The following is a 7,349-nucleotide window of genomic DNA, read 5'->3' as shown; positions in this document are numbered from 1 at the left end:
TCTTCTTATGTATGGATGAATGAAAGAAAGTTCTCCCCTGCCCCGTCGACTATTACCTCATTCAACTACAGAAGAGAAGACTGAAGAGACAGTGCTCCAGTATACTTAAGCAAGACTATCTGGAGAATTGCCAGACTTTCTTGGAAACTCATAGCAGAAAATCATTGACGAGAAGGTAATGGAAGTTTTCATGCCTAAAGATTTACTCCCTATGGACTTTTCAAAATAAACTAGCTAAGTAGAATAGTAGGTATCTAAGAAACCAAGCCTTATTTCATGTTTTGGAGGACATTTTTTCCATTCTACAGTTTAACATGTACTCTACAAAAGATATGAATTTAGAGAGAATATTTTAAATTCAAATCTATGAATTTTCTAGGTTTCACCAGAAAAAATGCAGCAAGATCAAAAAGAGCTGCTAGTTAAACTAGTATTTTTTATAATCTTAGCTTGTTTTATGGTATTCCCAAATGCAATCACCTAGAAGACATAGAGTGAAAGAATTTTTTTCCATTTTCCTTCCCTGCTCCAAAGTCAAATCTAAAATGTGTTCAACTTTTCAGCCACCCTACATTACCATAAAATTGGAAAATCCTAAGTTTTCTCAACACTTATGAACATGCATCCAGAAAGTGAAACCTCCAAATAATAATTTATCAATCTTTGCAATCTACAAGGCACTTCTACTATTCCTTGCTCTTGCAACACCCCGCCCCCCCCAACCCCGGCCAGGAGTTGGGATTTATTGTTCCCAATTGGAGGATTAGGAAACTAAAGCACAAGGCCAACCAGTTAGTAAGTGCTGGAGCCACAATCCAATTATTTAATCTTCTGAACCTAAGCCCTTTGTCCATTCAGAATTGCATGCTTCCTCAGCCTCTTTAAAGGAAACACTTTGTTCCCTTTACTGATCTCAGTTGTCCATAAAAAAGCAAAGTGATCCAACAGTCAGGATACATGAGGAGGACAGAGGAACCCCTAATTTTTCTTTTGACAGTTATTGAATGACCAGGAGATGCAGCAAATGGTCTATGGGCCTCCAGATTGCCTCCTGTGAAATAGAAATTCTCATTGCCTTCGAGAGAAGGCAGTGAGAGCAGGAAGGGAGGAGATGAGAATGGGAAGGCATATCACATGGTAACTGCTCTTGAAAGATGAGGAGCTGGCTTCAGCCTTTCCAACTGTGTGGTATAGCACAGACCTTGGCAGATGGTATGAACAAATGCAGAGTGGCTAAGAAGAGATGGTTAGCAGGATTCCAACAGAATACCAACAAGCATTTCTTATTGGCTATGAATCTAGCATCAGGCAGAGCAACAGCAGCCTGACACACTGAGTCTATTAATTAACTCTGGTTGAACTCCCATGTGTGCTAAGCACAGTACCAGTGTAGTGTGAGTTTATCTGAGAGGATAAGAGACCTAAAGAACAGACAAAGTGTCCATGAAGTACTTAGAGCTCTTTAAAGATAAGTATTGCTACTATGAGACTCCATCAGCAATGACTGTCTGTGGTACTAGAAGGGAGATGTTAACTGTGTATTATACTAAGCTTGTTTTGCTTACACCTACAAGAATAGTGACTGACAAATCTGACTCACTAAATAGACATAGTTTATAATCTCACTCTCACTAGTACGCAAGGAGAAGGGTTTAACAGCATCATTTCTTTTCTTTCTATGTCATAACTTAGAGATTGGTCACCTTCATCATGTGCTTTATGAGCTATGTTCTTCCTTTTTCCCCAAAGACCTACAATGAAGAGCTCTGCCTCCAGATATGATCTTGCCTTCTTCCCCTTTTAGCTATCTCTTCACCAATCCTTTTGCTAATATCCCCTTTCCATTCTTGTGCACACCATTACACAGATACATCCAAATTTAAGAAAGCTTAAGATATAAAAAAAATTGAACTTAGAAATGTAATAACCATGAATGATGTTTCTCAAGTATTTCCTTAGTGTTACAAAAGATTTAACATAGAGTATAAATAATCGTCTTCCAAAATGTATTTTAAATGTATTTGTTGTTGTTGTTGTTAGGTGCTGCTGAGTCAGTTCCAACTCATAGAGACCCTATGCACAACAGAACTCAACACTGCCTGGTCCTGCACCATTCTCACAATCGTTGTTATGCTTTAGCCCATTGTTACTGCCACTGTGTCAATCTACCTCATTGAGGGTTTTCCTCTTTTCTGCTGACCCTCTATTTTGCCAAGCATGATGTCCTTCTTCAGGGACTGATCCCTCTTGATAACATGTCTTGCCATTCTTGCTCCTAAGGAGCATTCTTTTTTTTTTTTAATAATAATTTTTATTGAGCTTTAAGTGAATGTTTACAAATCAAGTCAGTCTGTCACATATAAGCTTATATATACCTTACTCCTAAGGAGCATTCTTGTTGTACTTCTTCCAAGGCAGATTTGTTCGTTCTTTTGGCAGTCCAGGGTGTATTCAATATTCTTCAGGAACACCACAATTCAAAGTCATACTCAGTGAGTCAAGAGGGACTCTAAGGGAGATAGTTTAAGGGTGGACTAACCGGCACCTATCTTGTTTATAGATCTTCACTCCTTCTAATTAGCTGGCCAGAAGAAGGATCTATTGGAAAAGCCCTGGCTATACAGAGGCACGGAACTTGGTTACCCTGATAAATAATCTCTGGCAGTGCAATTCAAGTACCACACCTTCCAGAACCAATATTTGTAAGAAGTGTATTTTGTTCCAACTAAGACTGCAAGACTCAGTATCTAAAGTTAAAAAGACTCTTCAGTACACACCTTAGAAGAGAGATAAAAATTGTCCTGCACAGGGAGGGTCCTGGGTTTGAGCCAGTTGAATCTTCCTAACTAAAACACGAGACAAACAACGGGGCCCAAGGCACAAAGACAATATTTCTTAACCAGATCCCGACCAAAACAAACAGAAAAAACATGCAGGGATCGAGACAAAAGACCAGATGGAGACCTGTGCCCTCATGCAGGTGGGGACTCAGCCCCTGGACAGTGACAGTTTCCCCAGGTGTCCTCCGGATGCGGGGGATCAAGGGCTGTGCTCTCATGCAGGTGGGGACTCAGCCCCAGGACACAGCGAGATCACCACAAGGCCTACACCCATTACCGAGGACACAATCCACCACCTAGTAGCTATTCCAAAATAAAACTTAAAATAGGTACGTATTTCACTGCGCTGTCAGAATGTTTCTGTGCTCCAACGAGGGACTTGCGGGTTGTCTGGTCAGGGTTGATGCCACCCAGAAAGTCCTTCGGAGGAGGTTTCAGGACCTAACGTACCCGGAGCCATAGTGTCCACTGTGTCTCACTTGGGGTACCAAAATGAAGTGGTCAACTAATAGGTTCTTGACAAGCAGACTGGTGAACTGAAGTCAACCAGAGGCAGGGTTGGAAGAACAGAAAGGTTTATTCACAGTTTGCAAACTGGGAGCCAGGCAGGGTCTCAGGACCTAAGGCTGCCTGCTCAGCTTAACCAGGGTAGATTCACTCTTTTTATAGGGAGTAATATACATGTGCATGAACAGAGAGGGGAGGATCTTCAGTCTTGTGATGTGTGCGCAGTCCTCATAATTTTATAAATAAGTTTTTGCACACGGCTCTAAAAATATTGTGCATAACCTTAAAAAAATGGCGATGGCTTGCTACTGCCACCCGAGGTAGGACGTATTTCAGGTAAATTCAGAGTTAGTGCATCTGCTCTTTGGCCTCCTGCTAGGAGAAGAGAAGAAACCTGGGGAATCAACCAGTCTGGGTGAAGTGCTGGAAAGGTTGTAATAAAAATGTAGCCAGAGTAGACTTTTCTGAAAAACAGCCATTATGAGATACCCTTAATAACACTTTCATGGCTGCCTGCTTCAATACCATGCCTTCTTCCAGGTTTCCCACCTGATTGGCTTGTGGGAAAAAACAGACAAGCATAATTTAGGAGTCACACCTAAGGCCCAAAAGGCTACCAAATTGTGCTTCTGCTCACAGACCTAGATGAACCCACATCACACATACAGTTTATTTTCCTAATATAAAAGAATATACATACTGATACACTTTTTTCCCACTTCTATGGAGTTCTGACCCAGTATTCTGATATCATAAATGATTACAGTTTATCTTCTATTTCCAGACCCTCCACAATCCTGAAATATCTAGCAACACTCATCTAGCTGCTTCAGAGAGACCAGAAAAAGTCATTCTATGTTTTCATCTTCTGTAATCCATCCAGGTCAAAGGAATCTGTCACTATTAACAGGTCCCAGGTATGCTTAGTACCACCCTCAGTACTGCTATCACAATATTTACCACTTTTTTTTTTTTGCCCACCTACTCATCCAACACCGTGTCCAAAAAACCACCAATATCAAAAAAAATTAAAAAGGAGAATACTGCAGCATCTCTCCTCTTCCTCTCTTAGGCTCAAGTTTATCAATTGTTTCTTTTCCTTCCATGACTCCTCTTAATGTTCAAATGACAATAGGCAAGCACTTCCACTATCGCATACCCCGATGCCATTTAGCAGTAAACAGGGTAATTGCTGGTATCCAGGATGGTCAAGGTTAAGCAGACAAACACCACCATGCAGTAGGTGTTTGGTTGGCTCTGCAGTGGCTTGCTTGGCATGTGGTGTCTGCAAATACATTGTACCCTCCCACCATTGTGGACAGCTTGGCCTGAATTAAAAGGAAAGGCCTGCATTTTAATTTACTTTATGGTAAGACACCTCAGAAAATATCCCACATTGTATGCTCATCTCCTTCCTTTGTCCTCCCTTTCCTCCATTTCTTGCTGTGCTCAGTCTGAGCTGGGGTTGGGGGGAGGTGGGAAGAGCTGGCAGGAGGTGGGGGCAGGGGTACGGGTGGACTGCCCCCCACCCCTTCACCGCTATCAAGCCATTGACTTGCAGCCTGTGGCCCACTCAGGCCAGCAACGCTAGTCAGAAGTACTACACCGCGATCAAGAGCTTCACGGTGCAGGACCCAGGTCGTGGCAACCCCGCTTACATTCTGCATAGACCATGGGCGCTACGGGCTGGACTCACCCAAGGCCGAGGCCAGAGGCCAGGTGGTGGCCTCACTGCCCAAACACGGAGTTCCTGATCATCTGGGTTGTGATCCTCAAACGGGGTTCTTTGTTCCTCCTAATATCAGTGTATTGCCTTGCTGCAGAGGGGAAATTGTACATTTAAAGAGAAAATACCATGGACTGCTTTCCATGATGCAGTTGCTGTAGTCATCTATAATAATAAAGCCAAAGAGGAGCCAGTCACCATGATTCATCCAGGCACTGGAGATATTATTGCTGTCATGATTACAGAATTGAGGGATATGGATATTTTGAGTTATCTGGAAAAAAAAATCTCTGTACAAATGACAACAGCTGCTGGAGCTCGTATGCCAACAAAGAACTTCAGCTGTAGCTCTCTAGTCTTCATGTCAACATCCTTTACTGTTTTGATGATTATCTCTTCAGCATGGCTCACATTCTACTTCATTCAGAAGATCAGGTACACAAATGCAAGTGACAGGAACCAGCGTCGTCTAGGAAATGCAGCCCAGAAGGCCATCAGCAAATTGACAACCAGGACAGTAAAAAAGGTGATAAGGAAACATACCCTGACTTTGATCACTGTGCAATCTGCATAGAGAGCTATAAGCAGAATGATATTGTCCTAATTCTCCCCTGCAAGCATGTTTTTCTCAAATCCTGCATAGATCCCTGGTTTAGTGAAAACTGTACCTGTCCTGTGTGCAAATTTAATATTTTGAAGGCTCTGGGAATTGTGCCAAATTTGCCGTGTATTGATAACAGAACATTTGATATGGAAAGGCTCACCAGAACCCAAGCAGTTAACCAAAAATCAGGCCTTGGTGACCTTGCCAGCAACTGCTCCCTTGGCCTCGAGCCACTTTGAAGTTTGGGGATATCGCCTCTTCCTCAGGATGGTGAACATACTCCTAGAACAGGCGAAATCCGAGGACCCAAGGTGGCAGCTCTAACTGCTGGGACCCTGCTGCTCCTGACAGGTATCCGGGCAGCATCTTGGGTCATTGTGACTGTTCTACTCAAGAGGAATCAGGAGCAGCTGTATCTGGTGCAGGTCAGCCCAGGGGACTCTCCGCTCATGTTGTTTGATCAGACAGGAGGGACATGGTGGTTGCTGTGCTCCTCGTGCTCCAATGCCAGGGTGGCCAGGCTCAGCTGTGAGGAAATGGGCTTCCTGAGGGCACTGGCCCACTCGGAGCTAGACGGGCAGATGGCACACTGGGCTTCTGCGTTGATGAGGGAAGGCTTTTCCATTGCTGGAGCTTGCTAGAGGTCATCTCTGTGTGTGACTGTCCCAGGGGTTATTTCTTGGCTACCATCTACCAAGACCGTGGCTGCAGGAAACTGCCTGTAGATCACATTGTGGGATGCCGGGACACCAGCCTGGGAAAGTGGCCATGGCAGGTCAGTCTTCCCTACGATGGGGCACACCTCTGTGGGGGGTCCCTACTGTCCAGAAACGGGGTGTTGACGGTTGCCCACTGCTTCCCTGAGCAGAACCAGGTTCTGTTCAGACGGTGGGTGTTTGCTGGTGTAGTGGCCCAGGCCTCGCCCTATGGCCTGCAGCTGGGAATACAGACAGTGGTCTACCATAGAGGCTGTCTTCCCTTCTGTGATTCCAACAGTGAGGAGAACAGCAATGACACTGCCATTGTCCACATTTCCAGCCCTCTGCCCCTACGGAGTACATCTAGCCCGTGTGCCTCCCGGCTGCTGGCCAGGCCCTGGTGGATGGCAAGCTGTGCACCATGACTGGCTGGGGTAACACGCATTACTATGGGGAGTCGCTGCTCTCTGCTATGAAGCCACCAAAAGGGAGACTCTGACCTGGGGCTGCTCAAATGACTCCTGGGCCCTGGGGTGGAGGGACCCTGAAGGACCTGCGGTGGGCACCAGGAGGGAAAGGGGTTGTGCGTGCTCCCATCTCTGGCCAGCCTAGCCTGCATGACCCCAGGCCAACAGGCTGGGATAGTCCAGGATGCTTGAGTCCCCATAATCAGCAATAATGTCTGCAACAGCCCAGACTTCTATGGGAATCAGATGAAGCCCAAGATATTCTGCGCTGGCTACCTAGAAGGTAGCACTGATGCCTGCTAGGGTGACAGCAGCAACCCCTTCGTATATGAGGACAGCATCTCTCGGACCCCACGATGGCAGTTGTGTGGCATTGTCAGATGGGGCACTACCTGCACGTTGGCCTAGAAGCCAGGTGTGTACAATGAAGTCAGCTACTTCTGGGAGTAGATCTTCCAGGCCATAAAGACTCACTCCAAAGACAATGGCATGGTGACCCATCTCTGA

The 7,349-nt window shown here is 45.1% G+C and overlaps 1 pseudogene; it reads left to right on the top strand.

Annotated features, from left to right (window-relative positions):
• The first annotated feature begins 4,904 nt into the window (after nt 1-4,904).
• Nucleotides 4,905-7,349, top strand: LOC100671065 (serine protease hepsin-like; annotated as a pseudogene).

The sequence above is a fragment of the Loxodonta africana genome, chromosome 3 (genome assembly GCF_030014295.1).
Source record: "Loxodonta africana isolate mLoxAfr1 chromosome 3, mLoxAfr1.hap2, whole genome shotgun sequence".
Lineage (NCBI taxonomy): Eukaryota > Metazoa > Chordata > Mammalia > Proboscidea > Elephantidae > Loxodonta > Loxodonta africana.
The sequence above is the reverse complement of the archived record's forward strand: the minus strand, read 5'-3'. Positions and strand labels throughout refer to the sequence as shown.